Raw genomic sequence first — 18,101 nt, 5'->3', positions numbered from 1 at the left:
GCTTTCAGAGGGAACAACACACTCAGCTATGCATTTGTTGTCTTTTGTACTGACCCTTTAGAAATGGTTGTCACTGCAAAAAAAAGGATATTTTTTTTTCCTTTGAAACTTAATTCCCTGACCAGGGACAAATATTTGGTATGCCTGGTTATGTGGCATTGCTCAAATCTTTTTAGTTGGGGATGTAAAAGGCTGCAGTGATAGCAAATTAAAATGTCCTTTGTCGACCATAAATGCAGGTCACTTGTTTCTAACAGGACTTGCATGTTACGCTACCAATATAATCAACTTGTGTAGTTTGGGACTTTTTTTTTTTTGTTTTGTTTTGTTCTCAGCCACAGGACCCAGATGTTAAATAAGAGGCAAATATATTGCGAAAAACAATCAATGCCACAAATTAATTAGCTGGGTTCGGTGAAAGCAGAAGTCCCATCTGCCCGCGGACTGCCAGCAGCGTGTGTGCTCACCCCTCAGCCATGCCCCAGAGCTGAAGTATTTAAAGCCAGATTGGATGGGATTGGAGCAACCTCATTTGTGAGAGATGTCCCTGCCCATGGCAGAGAGGTTGGACGAGGTGATCTTTAAGGGTCCCTTCCAACCAAACCGCTCTATGATTCTGTGATTACAGCCCAATATAAAACTCACCAGCCTGGCTTGTGAATGCTCACTGTTGCCTTGCTCAGCTTTCATTTGTTTTCAGAGATGTGGCAGCTCATCCTCACTTGTAGCAGGCAGCCCCTGAGTACCAAAATCCCAGAGCGGGTAGGGAGAGGATCTGCTGAGCTTTTGTAGTGGTGGGACTTTTCCCTTCTGAGTATATTGAGAATAATCCAGCCCTGGGTAGGATTTGGGGGTAGTTGGGGTGTGTTATGGTGACTCTGCTCACCTACACTTGGAAGAGTAAGGATATATTTTTTGCCCAATGCTTCCTTCACGAAAATAGAAAGAGCAGTAAGACTCAGACCAACAATTCTAGACCCTGAATAGTCCCAAATTAATTCCTGTGACTACGTCAGCACTGCTGATGCCTGGTGTCCTGGATGCAGTCTCACCTGCACTGCTGAGGACTTGTTCTCTCCAGCTGACTGACCCTGCCCGCACTGCTTAGCACTGAACCTTGCATCTCCTGTATGTCTGAAGTGCTGTACCTATGACCTAAAAAGGAATTATCACCAAAAACTTATGTAAGAGTATGAGAAAAAATGTCAGTGTTGCATCAGCCTGATCAGAGTGGGATTTCTATGGCAAAAAGCTGAATGTTTATACTGTGTTCCCAGAGGAGGCATGAAGGGAGTGCTGGAGAGTGCAAAGAGTACTCTGGCAGCTGGCATTTAACAGTGTGCATGTTTGGGGAGATGGTCATATATAGAAATACACAGAAATAAATTTAGGATATAATAAAGTATGTCAAGTACCATACTTGTGACTGAGGGCACAAGTGTACCATGGAGCACGTCTGTACAGCTGAATGTCTTAAAAATGCTGGGAGGCCTTATCCATGCCATCAGCATTTGTCTGTAGATTTGTAAGGCTGGAACTGTGTCTGGGCAGGCTGCCTGTCCAGGAGTGGAAAGGTTCTGGTGAACCAGCTGCAGTTGCAGAGTTTTTAACAGAAGTCAGAAAGACATCAGCAGAGTCCCTGGCATCTAGCTGTTTCGATAGAGATGGGATTTTGCAGAAAGAACAGAAATGTTAATGTTCTTACAGCAGCAGAATTTGCCCCAAGGATGATACAGCTTTAACTCTTTCAGGTATTTGCTTCTTTCGGTTACAGCCCCCTTCAGACCCTCCTCTCCTGTGCAATCATACAAGACACCCAAACCAACCCTTAACCTAAACCAACTCATCAGCTCTGCAAGCCTGCTTTGTGCAGAGATGTTATTACACAGCATGTTATTAGTTGGCCAACTTCTCAGTGGATGTACATCAGCTCTTCTTCCCAGAGGTCAAAGCAATCACATCAATTAACACCAGTAAAACTCATATCACTTATATGACATGCAGAAGGGTCACAGGTGGTCCCTAAAATGATAGAGGAAATAATTGTTTATTTCCTTGTTGCTACAGCAGGACATCCAGGAGTTTCAGTAATGTAGACTTACATGCATTTATGCATGTCAAATGTCCACCTCGCCTTTGCTTTTGGATTTTTTTAATATGTTGTCCTAGTCTTGGTTTTCTCTCTTCCAAAATTTTAGGAGCTGTGGAAGACTTTTAAAAGCTAGAGAAAAATCAAAAGCACCTGCTTTTACAATGTAGCAAAAAGCACAGAGGCAAAGTGAAAATTTTCCTCGGAAAAATTAATCATTTCTGAAGTCCCGTTCCCTTTTGAAAGAATCCTCAGCTATGAAGGAAGAGTACAGCAAGGCTGCTTTAGCACAGGCTGCAGAGATTTCACGCTACAATAAGTCATTCTTGCCCTGCACATCAGGCATTAACCATTACCCAGACCACATATCTAATCCTTACCTTGAGTGGACTGTGTCATGCTCACAGTTACAGATTCTTAGACCTGATACAGCATGTGAAAACTTTGCTTTCAAGAAGCCCTCACCCCACAGTGCAAACCTTGCTATTGAAAATTTGTATCGACAGCTCCATTGACATCAATCTAAAGCTGCTTATGTGAAGTTGGTCTGATCCTGTGTTGGCCTGAATTCAGTTTAGGACACGACACGGACTACTGAAGTCACTGGGAAAGCTTTCCATTTTCCTTAGCGGGTATGGATTAGCACTGGAGGCGGTGTCTGTGCCAGCAAACAGAACAAGTCACGGACTTTACCCTGACATCGGTGCTGCCAAACAGAGCACGGCTCCCATCCACCCAACCGGCTGCATTTAGCCCCATGTGCCAGGTACTGCCTGGTGGAGACGGTGCCTGGGCAGTGCCTTGCCTGGGCACGGTGCTGGCTGTCCCAAACCAGACCTGATTAAGCAGAAGGGACAACTTTGGGGCAGGGCTTCGGTCTGTGCTTTGTTTTATTTATAAGTATGGGCCCAACCTGAGACAGCACAAACCCAAATCCTGCCTAGGTGCTCCTGAGCATTAGGAAAAGTCACTCTGCAGCAGGCAGGTGAAGCCTCCCCAGTGTTTCTTGCCGTCACCAGCACCGTTCCTCCCCACACCACAGCAGGTGTCAGCCAGTTACTGTTAGCTTTGGCTCAGAGACAAGGTTTTGCATTTCTCCTCTTCTATACCAGCATGAGAGACGAAAATCAAAGCCCACGTGTGTTTGCTTTTCCACTGAAGAGTTGGACTGGAACAATAGAAAGTGATTTATGCTGGAAAATAATTGTAGAAAGAAAAAGACACCACAAACTCAGTTCCTACAAAACTGGGAGTGAGTAAGGGAAGGGATTTCGCAGGACACAGATCAGTGAAGCAGCTCATCCAGTTCAGAAGGCTGCCTGGTGTGGGTCTAGGTGCTGTACCAAAGGGCAGAAATGCTATTTCCTGCCTTTGTTCACTCATGTCTCCAGAAATGATGACTTCTCTTGGAAAAAAAAATTCTTTTCATAGCACTTTTAGCTGTAGTGACAGCCCTAGACTGGTTTAGGGAATGGACCAGGAGAGAGCTCAAGCCCCCCATCTTACCCATGGCCCCAATTAACCCCATGGCCAGTACCAGCCTGACCTCAGGAGGAGGTGACAGGTCCCCCATCCCCTCCCCATATCTTCTCTTCGCCATCACCATGGTCAGCTCAGCCTGGCAGACCTGCAAGGTGACCTCATCCCCGACCATGGCTAGAGAGGAGGTAGTGACCTAAAAGCTGGAAAACATCCTGCTCCGTTCCTCTCCCTTGGCTCCACGCAGTAGCCTCAGGAAAGGCTCTTGCTCATCAGTTTGTTATCGATCCACATCACTTACAGCAGTTGTAATTGCAGAGATGGGAGCTGCAATTAGAGCAGAGTGAACTGCATAACCTGTTACTCTAAGGTGGTGGTTATGACCATAGGACACATATCTCTCACACACAAGTGGGCAGAAGTGTTCCAGAGACCACGGGGTCAGGAACAGGATGCTCAGCATCTGATTTTCACTTTGCAAATCATGCCTGGGCAGAGGCCACCCCGTTTTCCTCACCCCACACCTTAGCACACTGGTGTCCCACCTCAATTCTCCTGGCCTGCACAGAACTGAGAGATCCTTTGAACCGCTGAGGAAAGACAGAAAGCCTGGAGGGCAGGACTGAGAACCTCTGACACTCACATGGCATCTGAACAAGAAGAGCCTACTAACACAAAAAGACCCTGCCACACAGTGCACCTCACTAAGCCTGAGAAGACCTGGGCAGTCAGTGTATCCTGATGCTCCATGCTGGATAAAAGCTTAAACAGCAGGTTTTAACTCCAAAATCTTATTGAAAAACAACAGCAAAAGATTTATTATTATTATTTATTTAATTATTTACATATTTATTTTTAGAGCCCCAGCCGCTCTACTACTCTGGAGCTTATTTTTTCCCCTTCCCATCCAAGCAGAGCCAGAGCTGGTGGTGCAAGAGAGCAGGACTGTACTGCTGCAATTACAGCCAGGAAAGGGAGAGGCAAAAAATAGAGCAAGCCAAACATGCCCCTCTAAACAGCCAAGAGATGTCAGATTGGATCTCACATTTTGTGTAACTTCACCCTAAATAGTAAAGATGAGGCTGTGCAGCTAGCTGCACAACCGTAGCACTTGACACAAGTGCAAACAGCAGTGGACGGTACTTGTGAGGAACCCAAATCTCTTTTTACTTGCTAAGTGTATGCTTGTGCACTCTGGCATGGCTATTCCAAGCACCTGTAGGGGCCAGCAATAACTAAACTGGAGTATGGTCGCAAACCTAATTAATGGATTACATCGTCCTGCTTCCAGCACACAAACCTCTCTGTGTCTTTATGGTCATGTCCCAGAAGGGTAAACAAGGACACATGACATATGTACAGCGCTGTTTATCCTGCCCCTGACCTGCATTTTGGTCCTGCTTCTAGTCTCCTCTCTGCTAAAAGCTAATGAAATTCCAACATGTGTTTGTTCTGATTCCCCACACACACTCCTGCTCCCGTTCCTGAGATGTCCTGAAAATAATTCTGTTAGCAGGAAAATAAACAGGACATTACTCTTGATGGCTTTCAATTGTATTTTCTCTTTCCCTGATGTCAGCCCCTGGCAGAGGCGGGGGGGGAAGAGGAACTCAGGGCCATCAGAGAAGTTTTTCTGGCACAGACGAGCAACCTGTGTGCTGCCAAACTGTTTGCTATTGTACAGCGTGCACCCTGCTGCTTGCCTGGGACCTGAATAATAGAGCCTTACTGTGAAACTGTTAAAGAAAAAAACTGAAGTTGAGCACAGCGAAGGCGGGTCAAGCAGCAGTGTGAGCTGGGCCCAGCAAATGGGCATTTTTGCCTTCTGTGACAGCTAGTAGCGATGAACAAAGATGGATATTTTTAATGGTTGTTGTTTTTTGGCTTAGTATTGAGAAGTATTAATAGAGACTGAGCAGAAGACAAAGTCCAAACAAGACATGGATCCTTTCAGACTCCGTTCACAAGGCAGCCTTTACCCCTAGAGACAGGTGGGGTTCCCTGGTGGCCCACGGCCCTGCTGACCACAGGTACCCCTGGGCTCAATTCACCATGGTCCATCGTCCGCACCCAGTCTGGGGCATCCCAGCTCCCACCAGCAGCAGAAGGACTTGCTCTGCACCACAGGTACATTCACACCATATCTTCAGGGGTTTCCCCCCCAGCCTGCAAGAGCTCAGGATGCACCAGCTAGCCATGAGAAGGGAGAAGCAGCTTGTGGGGCTGCTCAGCTGAACCCCTCATTGCAGTGAATATCACCACCTCCCTTCTCAGCCTTTTCTGCAGGTGGCAACCAGCATGCTTTCAGTTAAACCAAGTGGCAGGCTGCAATAAGAAGTGATATCAAGAACGGCAGTGAGGGAGAAAGAGTCTCCCCCTTCCTTTCCAGCCCAGACTTTGACCTAGACCATAAGCCTGGCCACAGTGTGCTGGGCCAAAGGCTCAGATGCCCCAGCATCCCATCTGACAGTTCTGGAGCACATGCTTAAGGAGCAAGTTTATTCCTCTTCTTTCAACTTCTGGCAGTCAACACACCGAGGAGGATACTATATTTCAATCTGTCCTGTCCTACGTGTATTCCCCTTGGGGTTTTTTGACTCATCCATACTCCAGCATTGCAGGCATTGAAACAGGACTAAATTCTTCCCATCAATAGAGGGCAGTGCTGGCCTCATTGTCCCAGCACAGGACACGTGTTCCAAGAAGAGATAAAGTGTAATATTTGTTATTAAAGGTTGAGGTCTTTCTGGCACAGCTCTCTGTTTTGGTCTCCTAGTAAACCAACTTAAGAACTGCTGGGGTTACAAAAGGCAGGAGTTAATCAGTAACTCAGATATTTATCAACTGCACGTTTAACTATTTATTCCTCTCTTGTAATACCCACCTGTTTTTTATCTCCATTTAATGAGTAACTATTGGGAAGGGGATTAAATACACCTGTTCTCCCTACATATTGGGACTTTCGAGGGGTGGCCATTTTGATTCTAAGGAGCTGTATGCAAATTCGTCGACAGAGAAATGAAAACCCAAGTGTTTCAAGAGACAAAATAAATAAACCACCCCCTTAAAGATAAACCAGGTCCTCCTACAGCCTCATCTGGCACATTTCCAGCTTCGCTGCTGTTCTGCAGGCTTATTTCTCCATGTACACCCCAGCATGATTTTACCCCTTGTAAGTTCTCTTAGCATCTCCTGTTGTCTATTCCTTCCCACCTGTTTTCATAGAACCACAGGAAAATAAAAAATGACACAGGAGGGATACTGGGAGTTCATTCCGTCCACGAATAAATCTTCCCTCTGCTCTGTCCCAGTGCTTCCATTTACTGGGAGAGGAGTAAGGAAGTAAATACATTTTGTTGTGCAGTACCCTATGGATTAGATACTTCTATAGGGGAAGGCTCAGGACTGCTGTTCCCAGTCTTGCCATTGCTACCTGTGGGAATGTAAGCAAACCAACCACTGCCCGTTTGCATGTAACCCGGAGTGTTGTGCCTGCCTCTTAGCACTGCAATGGTCAATCGGCTGAACAAGAACTGTTTTGACATCTATAAAAGGGTGTTATTAAGGCAATATAAACTATTGCTATCTTCTTATACAATTCTTCCTGTACAAGGGACACGCTGATCCCTCTGTGCCCCTTCCCACCCCGTCGTTCTGAATCCTTCTGCTCCGTGTCTCCCCCAGCCCTCGCTGCGTTTGGTTGCTTTTCTCTGTGTGTGTTCAAAATACAGCCCTTAAAACGCCTCTTTTAGAGCTCATGGTGCCAAAGCTTTGTACGTTTTCATAATGCACTCTTCTCACTACTGATAATGACATGCTCTCTGAGGTTTAACTCCTCTTTGCTCAGCAGAAGCCTGGCAGCTGCTTTCTTTAAGTCACTTCCAGCTTCTCAGTTAGGGCTCTCTCTGCCCCCAGAGCCTCCACTCACCCACATCATCTCCAACAGAGAGGTCAGCTGTGAAGATGGGCATCCTTAAAGCAAAAGCCAGGGGCATAAAAGTAAAGAGGGCAGGAATATTTCTGCAGCCTTTGTTCCTGGTGGTGTTGGCTGAGCCTGAAAGCACACAGCTGGATGCCGACAGCCCAGGCAGAGGTTAAAGGAGTGGTACCACGAGAGGAAGGATGGATTGATGGACATATTCTTCCTGTAAACTGAAAATGCCTGACTACAGACAGCCAGAAACAACAAACCTGTAACTCCACGGGACAAATTTTGTGGTTGCTTTTGAGAGAAGAGACTCTTTTGACTTGGCAATGTTGTTATTAACTTTTTGCTTCCTAGCATTGATTCTGAAATTCTCCTCTATCCCTGCAGCCTATGTTAAACACTAATTAAAACCACCTAGCACAAAAACAGCCCTAGGTTCAGAGTGCTATTTATTAAGCTCCTTAATGAGACAAGAGGAAGAAATATTTTTACGTTGTCAATTTTTATTAACACTGTCAGTTATATGCAGTCAGCCTTGCCAGCTGCCTAGGTGAGGAGGGCAAAGGTAAAGGGTAAACAAGAGGGAGAGATCTGAAAAAAAAAAAAAGGGGGTCAGTGATTTTCCATTTGGCATTTGCTGCAGGTAATAGTAGTAACTTGGTCACAGAGAAATAAAGAACAAGCAGGGCTCAGTGCTCTGCAGCACGAACAGAAATGCTCCACAGAATGTGCCCAGAAAACCTGTGACTGCAGTGAGAGGCTGATGGTGTTGCATGGCTTGGTCTTTCTGATGTTGTCTCATACTGAGCACCCAAATGCCGTGCAAAGCCATTTGTCAGGTGGAAGAGCTTTGCTCTTAGAAAAACCAAACTTCACATAAAAAGCCAAAGTCATCCCTGGCTGCAAAGTTTCTTCTGTACTTTCTGGGGATCACAGTAACCAGTCTTTTGCAGCAGCAAAATGCTCAACTATAAAATACTTTATTCTCTGCAGAGATACTGCCCAGGCATAAATGTTGTATGGGCTCTCCAAGGTGTTAAACATTAAGCTGTCTGCTACTTCTTTCATCATATATTTCCCAGAAGATCTGAATTTCTTGGAGGTAAGAGACAGCAGTGAGTGTCTGCACATTTATCTGAGTGCAGCATTTTGTATACTTTTGACAGCGCCACACAGTTTCTTATAGAGCTGTACATTCTCTAATTATATACCCAGATGGCACCTCTCTGAATGGATGCATCCAGGCTTGAATCGGTAATTTCCTTCTTGTTTGCTTGTGCCCCAAAGCATGCTGAAAGGCAGATCTATTGCCTTACCGTGGTGCAAGTGACTGCCTGCTGCTTTGGGCTGGTCCCTGGCAATGGAGGCATGGGAAATGCAAGACAGTGCCAAAGGCCAACAAGCACCCCTGGCAGTGGGCTGTGAGGTAGCTCACTGACCTGTTCAGGTCGGTCACCTCACTCCTGTGACAACAGAAGCATCTGTCATTTGGTGGCAGACGCTGAGGCTCCTGAGAAGTCCTTGGTGCCTGCTTACAGCCCCAGCATGCAGCTTGCAGCCCACTTCCCAGCTGGCTGCTGCTGGTTGTTTAGCTGTGGAGGTTCCCAGGAGAAAACAAGAGGAGCAGGGCACGCAGGGGAGAACCTAGCCTGAGAGCACAGAGAAACTCCGGGCTGCAACTGTGAGAAAGAACCCTCCATGTACCCAGACCCATGTGGCATCAACCTTCCTGACAGCAGGGACAGGACAGTGGCACAGACACCAAAATGCTGCCCTATTCACTGATCGTTAACAAGCTAGTGATGCCTTTGTACAGGTCTATGTACATTCAGATAGAGCTTGTGCAATTGATTCACCTTTTCTCCTCAATTGCTGACTGATGTCATTATTTCTGGTGAGTACCTTCTGCCAAGTGACTGCAGGTGAGATAAGCACATATTGACTGGCACAGGTTGGAAAAAACTTCCTTTAGAGGCTGTGGTATTCCTTTTCCTGTGTTAGTGACCTGGAGGATGCTGTTAGCAGAGATAGGAGAGTGGATGAATAGCTGCAACAGCCAAGGGTCAAGATGGTATATTCCCTGTGTCTTAGTGTTCCACTTACCAAAAACATGTCCTTTCATCATAACCCATTCTGAAATCCCCTGGGAAGTGGTGTCTATGGCAAAATGAGTTGTTGTGGGCACATATTGCCTGCAAATCAGGAAAGATGATCTGGTGTGTTTGGGAAGTTTTGCTTCATACTTTGCCTTACCTGAAAACAGGTGTTCTTTCCACCTGCATTTAAAGAAAAGGCATTCTCTTACAGAAAGAGTGAGGGTAAAAAAAAATAAAATTAAAAAAAAATGTGGAAACAAATCACACTCTGACCAATAGTCAATGTATTTGGGCAGAAAAACCTTATATGGCCTTAGATTTTAATTCTCAGAAACAATCAAGAAGGAAAAAGGGAGCACGAAAGAGAGCAGTTTATCAGAAGCAATGACGTGTTCAGAGCTAATGCAGGTAGGAACAGGCCAGGCAGCATTGTTCTGCTTTTAGCACTGATCACATGAAAGGTGTGTGTCCCAGGAAAGGGTATTGCCCACGCCAGTGAGACATGATGGACGTGCTTGCAGGGAAATACACTGATTTTAGAGAATCAGTTGCTGATTCATCACTGACATTTTTTTATTGGTTTACAGTTTTACTTTATTTTCCCAACACTGCAAAGCTCAGCCTGGAGCTCACCAAGCATAGCAAGGTTTATAATCTGCTAACATTCAACTTTGCCCGTACTCTTCTCCTTGTTTCCTGTCCTGTGCTACTAATTATTGCTTTAGTTCTGGAGAGTTGAAACCAGACATGGGGAGAACTGGTCAATCAGGCAACAAGTTTCCAGTTCTTGCTAATGCCAAGCATGGAAATAGAACTTCAAAACTGTGAATTTACACCTCCAAGGTCTGTACCAGCACTCCAAGAGCTGGAGTCTGGAGATGACTGCTCCTGATAGTCACGTGAAGAATATTTCTAGGCCCAGTTTTTGTCCTCTTCCACAGATCCAAGCCACATTCCTAACCAATTCATGTGGTTTAAGCTAAAGTGAATTCTTAGCAGAAACTCAGGATTAGCTTTGCCTTGGACTCCAGGCACATTCTCAAAAGTCTAATATAATCTTAGTATTTGCACATATGCTGTCCTGTGGGCCTTGTGCAGAGCCCTCTATCCTGCAGATTCACTATAGTTTTTAGCACTGTTCCTATTTTGGGAGGTGCACAGGGGGAGTATGCCACTCACATGCACACACTTACACACGTACCAATGCACAGTACTTTCACACCATGTTTCTCAAGCCATTGTTTCTTCTTTTGTGTTAGTATGAGGATAACTGCAAACATAGACCCGAAGAAAATCCAAAACTGGGGGTTTCTTGTCATATATATCCTCCATGGAAATTCTCTGAATTCCCAGGTGCCTTTCACTTTCTCTGATATGAATTTTTCTTCCTGAAAAACAATGTGCATCTCTTTCCCCTCCTGCCAAGTGGTTCCCACGAGTCTCCGTAGGTTCCTTTTTCCTTCTGTTTCAAAACTCTTGTACTTTCTTGGACTTCTGTGAGGGAACTTTCACCCCTTATAATGCCTTCCAGCAGGGAAATAAGGGAAAAGACAGGTGATCACACTACTTCATGTGTGGGTAGAATGAAGTCATCATCTCTGATGACTCACCTTACTCCTCTAGCTGAGATTAGACATTCTTTTGTCATCAGGGTTGGCTATGCAGAACAATGCTGATTTATATATCAGCTTCCTCATACCAGAACCATGCCTACAGTCTACGTGGTGCAAAATCATTGATGCCCAAAACAGCACACAATAACTCAGAGCTAAGAGATTAAGTTTGGATTATTCAAGCTATACACTCTCTGAAATCACTTTGGAAAATCCCGTCTTTGAATTCTGCAGGTCTGAGTTCAAAAGAGAAAAACAAAATGTCTGAGCACATGACAAACAAGAACAGAGGTGATGATCTTAAGAAAATGAGTCTGGCTTGGATACAGGCCTGTTAACCACAGGTACTACTAGCAAACAGAGGGTACCACCCTTTACATATGGACAGTAATACAATCTTCTCTTTTGCTACTATTTATGATATCCAAAGATGAAAGAAAAACTTGTATTTTGTTGCCTAAACATTCTTGCTATTAGAAGATAAGCATGAATGTACTTAGAATTTGAAAGGGAAATCCCCACTGTAGGTTCGCACCGAAGAACCATGGTTGATCACTTGGTAGAAAAACGGTTGAGCAGAACTGAAAAAGCTAAAACGTTCTGAGTGGCACCATCTTCATAGATCAGATCAGTGAGAGATACCATGAAACCTCAACATAGGCAATGGTTCCTGATGGATGGTAAATAGGAGCAGGATCTTGCTTTAGCAGCAGTCAGACTGAATATGGCAGAGAAGAGTAAAGTATTTCTGAAGAGAACGAGAAATTAGTAAAACATCATAGATCTGATTTTAGAAGGACTGAGGCTCACTGAGTTTGGGGTGGATCAGCTGTGATTCTCTGTACCAAGAAAATATGTTCTTTGCTTCTCCAAGATGAAGCTGTGCTTCATCCCCAAAGAGAGTATAACAAGATTATTGACACTCTGGACATGAAGGGGGAGGATTTGTCTTTTCTCACATTTCCAATTCTACTCCTTTGTATGCTGAAAGGAAAACAGACATTCTCTGAATGAAACTAATGTTATTACTACTCTTGCTGCTGGTCTGCACTAAAAATATTTCTTACTGAAAAGCAGAGGTCTTGTGTAAGTTGGGGTGGGAAATGTTCACCTTGTGAGTGACTGGATGTTACTGTAAGCCAGAAACAACATAAAGTTGAATAGTTGTCAGTGGAGCCCAGACTGAAGCCCAGGTTTTTTCTTTGCCATACAAGTGCCCAAACACATAACTGTAGCACCAAACCCATTGAAGAAGAGTTAATCTCACTAAAACCTAAGAAAGAATTGCATTAATTCAACTATCAGCACAAAATTCAGTGAGAACAACTTTGTATTAATGACTGATGCTTGAGGAGTTTGTTAGTTGCCCAGTGTTTCATTTTTTCTTTTTGTTTCTCTCCATTTTCTTTCCCTCTTTCTATTTATTTATTTATTTATTTATTTATTTTTATGACTGAAGCATTGCAAGGCCCAGCTCAGATATGATCCCTGAGCAGACAAATCCTACCAATGACTGCATATTTGTCAGCAGCTTTAGTAGAAGCTGGTGTCAGAAAATACTGTTACACAGAAGTCTTATTTATCTTAAATACACAAGTACTTTCTATCTAAATAATGTCTGAAAAAGGCTTGTTGGAGAAGAAATGAACTTAACTGGGTTCTGGAGAGCATCCCTCTGAGACAACATTGCCAGTCCTGCTTTTGGATGCCTATTTTTCCCAAGACAGATGCAGACAATAACCCCTAGCTCCTTACAAAGTACTTTGCATACTCCTTCTATGTCTCTCCTCCAAAATGTCCTTCCAAGAGCACACAGGAAGATCTTTCAGAAAATATCTAGCTGAAGCATCTTTAATATACTCCACATTTCACTGACACACATATGAGAAATATAGTCCTCATCCACAGCACAATTCAGGAATCATTAGGATGCAAAGGTCTGTACATGTAGACTGGAATCCTGTAAAGGACCTATGAATATGGAGGAACAGATGCTTCAGGGAATTACCATATGAATCCATGGCATACACAATACCATATTAAAAATGCCATTTATGATGATTATGTCATTTTTGTTGAAACAAAATCTGCAGCAAATGGCTAGAATACTGCTATTCAAACCCCTAAGAAAAGCAGAGCTTCCCTAGCATCGGTTGCTGGAAGTCTGACCTTTTTGCAATGTAAATACTCTCTGGGAGGATAAGAGGTACAAAATATGGCTCCAAGTCTCAAAGTTTGCATCGAGAGTCCCAGCTAGGATTAATTAACATTCCTGCAAATTGGATTCCAGTGACAGAGAAATGTTTAACATTCAGTGCTGTAGGTTACCTGTGCTAGATGTTATCCAGCAAATGTCTGCCCTACAGCAGGCTTCCTTACGAGTTTCCTGGCAGCCATGCTGTTTTCATTGCTCCTAAGAGCTCACCCCCCGAAAAAAAACTGAAAAGCTGTGTCAGGAGAAGAAGAAATCCTTCTTCTCCATCCTTCTCTGTGTGTTTGCCTTGCATTCAGGTTCTCACAAGCCCATCACTTTTCCATCCTGCTCAGCAGCGCGTGCTGTGGGTACTGAGTGCAGCCGGGCAGGTCCTACAACCCCATGGAGCATCCTACTGAGCTCACCTGTGACCGGACAAGTAGCCTCTATGGACACCAAGCAGCACACTGAAAATGAAGTGGTGATGTGGAATCCTGGCTTTTTGCCCTCCTTGGCAAAGCTCCAAGAGACTTCAAGAGCATTTGTTTCTCTGCAGTGAGGCAAGAATGCAGCGTCTTATCTAGCTTCCTGCCAAATGTACGGCAAGAAGGTAAATTCCTAGAAGACATTTCAAAACCAATTTTCAAGTGTATATTTTCCAATCAACCCTACAGGATTTATTTGCTGAGAGCAATTGTTTGCCATTCAGTGCAACGTTTTTTTCAGGCTCCAGTGCCTTGGCTCTCCCACTCAGGGACTCTGTCTCAGGTATTTTCCTCTTCAGAGCAGGTCGGGCCTCACCTGCTGAGGGCTGGGCTGCTCCCTGCAGGATGCCTTCAGACTGAATCCCAAGTACATTCCTGAAATACTTGTTGGGTGGATCAAACTTATTCTGGGGTCTGTCCTGCTTGAATATGTAAAGGATTCCAGTGTTATCTGGTATATCTGATAGGGCACTGGCCTATGCTCTCCTCTTGTACCTTATCTTCCCTCTCTACGATCAGCCAGAAAATGCTGGTGCTGCTGTTACTGAGGGTAATTCCTCCCTCCACTGCTCCCCAGGGTGAGACGTGTCCACCAACACAGGCTCCTAACACAGCTCACCACGTGCAGTCTGCCAAGGTTTTATTAGCCAAGTCCCTTTCCCACAAGAACAAGCTGTAAATATTATTTTTTCTAATGAATACTCAATATCAATAATTTATTTCTTTGCAGAGTATAGGAGAAATTATCCTTTTGGGGGCGTGGTGGGGGAGAGGGGAGTTTGTTGGTATGCACACTGTGGGAAGTCTGCACATACTCAGCACCTGCAGCAGACTCAGGTACCGTGTGACTGTGATTGCAGCCTGCTAGTAACCTGGGAAATCTTTACTTTTCCTGGGAAAACATAGATGCAAATAAAGTAAAAATGCATCCTAAGAGGGGGCGATTAAAGAATTAGTCATTTCAGACAAAAGTATTGAGGGAAAAAAAAAAGAAAAACAACTGTTTTTTTTTGTTGTTTTTACTTTTCCAGTTAAAAATCAACAACAAACAAAGCAAACAAACAGGATTCCCAGTTCCAAATAACCTTTGCTTTCACAAATCAGAGTTTGCTGGATCCTGGGTTGTTTTGTGCAACATTTGGGCTGGAAGCAGCCCTTAAAGATCAGGAGGCCCAGGTCTTCAGGAGCTCCAGGGCCCTTTTCCTTCTCCGCATTTTGGGCAATGTCTTGGCACTGAAGCTTCAGCAGAGACTTTCCAAGCTGGGGGACCTCTTTTAGAAATTGTGTTTGAAGGGAGAGAAAGAGAAGCATTTTGCATCCTCTTAGCGTGAAAAAAACTGTGAGTAAATGGGCAGTTGGTGTGGAGCTGGAGGAGGAGCAGAGGCAGGACTGACACTGGTGCCCTGCCACATTGAGCAGGACATCCCTGGGATGAAGGGTGAAGATGGCGTGAGGGATGGTGGGAATGGGCAGGCAGGACAGGAATCAGTGAACAATCAGCCTTGCAGCTGTGTTTGAAGGATGCTGGGACAAAAAACTAGACTGTGAGACAAGGAGATGGCCTTTATCAGATTAGTTGGCACATCTGGAAAAGGCAGAAGGTGCTTCTGGACTGCAAGCCCTTCTCCAGGCTACTCTCATGCCTACAGGTTGGTATGGTTTACCCATCTGCAGCAGGTGGAAATATTTCCTCTTCCTGCAGACTTCATATCACTTGCATTCAGAGACCTGAATGGATGTCACTTCTGAAATGACACTGACATTTGTAGCTAGCAGAACTTGTAAGAGCACTTTTCCTACCCAACATGAACACTCCAGCACAGCTACACATGAAGGGGTGTGCTTGCTTCCCATAGTCCTTTCTTGTTTATTTATTTATTTATTTATCTCCTGAAATATGCCTGAAAACTCAAATGGCTTACAGTTGAAAACGTTAAGCATCTTTCTGCTGCTGCGTCTTTGTGGGAAGCCACAAAAGGGGTAATCCTCTGGAACCAAGGGATGACCCATCTGTCTGTACCAGCGATAATTCCTCTTTTGGAGGAATACAAAACCTGAAAGAGCTGCAACTGCAGCACTGCTGTCCTAGCTTTAGGGTTGTTCTTCAGAGGCAGTCAAACAATCAGTTCAGTAAATAAATCTTGTGACTTGCTTTCTCCCACTCACACTTGCCAGAGCCAACAAAAGATATAATAATATTCATTGTTTTCGTTAAAAATAACACGGGGGAAGTAATACTTCCCCTTAAATGAGTCAGCCTGAGGCAGCTTTTTTTAAAGAATGGTGAATCTTGTTACAGGACATTTCAGCTTCTGAGAAATGCCAGTGCAAGGTCTCCACAAATGTGTGTCCACTCCCAGCAGGCCCGTCAGCAAAGGTCAGTGGACAGACCAAGCATCTGTCTAGGGTTTCAAAATGCTGGTGTCCTTCAGAAAAGGTTAACTTTGGTCAGATCCTGACAGTTTGAACAGGATGATGGAGCCCCTGTAGGCAGTGCTGTCCCAGTAGACAGTGCAGTTAAACAGTTCAGTTGAGTAAGCAGTGGGGGCTTTTGGCTACAAGCTGATGTTTATTTGCATTGTGGCATGGACACTGACCGATGCTGACCTGGCTTCTGCTCAGGCTGGAGAACATCTGACCTTGTTTCCTCCCTTCTCCCTTCCCAGATCAGGTCCTGGGGTGACAGGGCCAAGTTCCGGCACCAGTGGTTTGAATTCTAGCATTTAGAAATCCAAACTATTTTTTTTGTCTATCTTGCTCATCCTGCTCAGTGTTGTTATTGCACAACTTCGCCTTTCAGCACTGAGCGACGTGCTCCCTGCCTACAGCTCTGTGCAGTAAGCTGGGTTCGTTACTATTATGGCCATTATTAAAACACAAAGGAGAGATAAAGGCATGTGTTTCAAAATGAAAAAGCAACAGGATGGCAGATGCACACAAGTGGTTGAGTAGTTATCATGTTTCTGTATAGAACTTCTTATCTGAAGTGAAATTTTCATGTTACATTTTGAACTCTCATAAACACCTGCTGAACAGAAGGCAAAGCACAGTAAAGCAGTGCTTAACTTCAGGATGGCATTGACCAGGCTTCATCATATCCCTGGGTAAACAGCATCGAGAGTGCCCAACAGTTCCCTTAGCACAATAATCTATTTCAAATGATAACGAGAATTTAATCAATTAGTGATTTCCCGGGGGCGTTCATCAGGCATCACAAATCACCACCGATCTTTGCTCAAGCACACGACTGGTCTGAATAAACATATGCAAGGAAGTGAGTCAAGGTGTGATAGTAGGCAAAGTCTCCTCAACAGGGGTTTGTTTCCTGGTTGGTATCAAGATGGATAAGTTTTATTTATCAAGCTCTATTTCTGGAGCTGTATAAGTAGAAATCAGCAGACATTGGGCTCAAAAGGATGATGCCCAAACTTGTGGTTAGTTTTGTCTCCATCACAAGTTCAGTCATGATCTCAGTCAATTCCTATTCCTTTTTGCACAGGTGATTTGAGATAAGGTTACAAACCAGAACCTCAAGAAAGAGAAACTTTCCTTCCTTAGAAGTAGATCTGGGTTTTGTCAGTTCTGTTGGTTTTCATCATTGATGCAAGTCTGGTTCCTCGTTTCCCTTGTTCAGTATTTTTTTTTTCTATAACCTACCGCTCTCCCCATGCTGCTTTTCCTAGCAGTGCTCACCATAAACACGTAATGTTTATTCTGTCTCCCTTTTCAGCATGATGCAGTGGAAGAAGCAGCAAGTTGGGATCAAGGAGGCATGGAGAACTGCTGCAAGCAGCTTGAAGATGTAACCATATGTGAAAACACCACCGGTTCTGAAAATAGACCATGGATTTGCAATGATTAGTGGAGCAACCAGAACGGAATGGAGAGATACTGGAGAGCCCTCCCCACCATCTGCACACTGGAGCCCTTTGCACTGTTGGATTCCCTAGATTCTGGTATTACAAAAATAATCAACACCAAATGAAAAAGTATTTACTCTCACAAATCTCAAAATAAAAGGAACCTCATATATAAGTGACCCTTTCTCCCCCTACGTTTATATACACTTCCATAATGCTGAACTGATTTCTTCATTTCTTTGCCTTCCATTAAAACAAACAAACAAGCAAAAACAGTCCAGGTTTTATGTAAAGGACTTGCTGCATAAACTCCATGACTCACCATCTTGGTGGGCACTGCATTCCCAAATACTAGCC

The sequence above is a fragment of the Anser cygnoides genome, chromosome 2 (assembly GCF_040182565.1).
Source record: "Anser cygnoides isolate HZ-2024a breed goose chromosome 2, Taihu_goose_T2T_genome, whole genome shotgun sequence".
In the NCBI taxonomy this organism is placed as follows: domain Eukaryota; kingdom Metazoa; phylum Chordata; class Aves; order Anseriformes; family Anatidae; genus Anser; species Anser cygnoides.
This window is presented reverse-complemented; position numbering follows the sequence as displayed.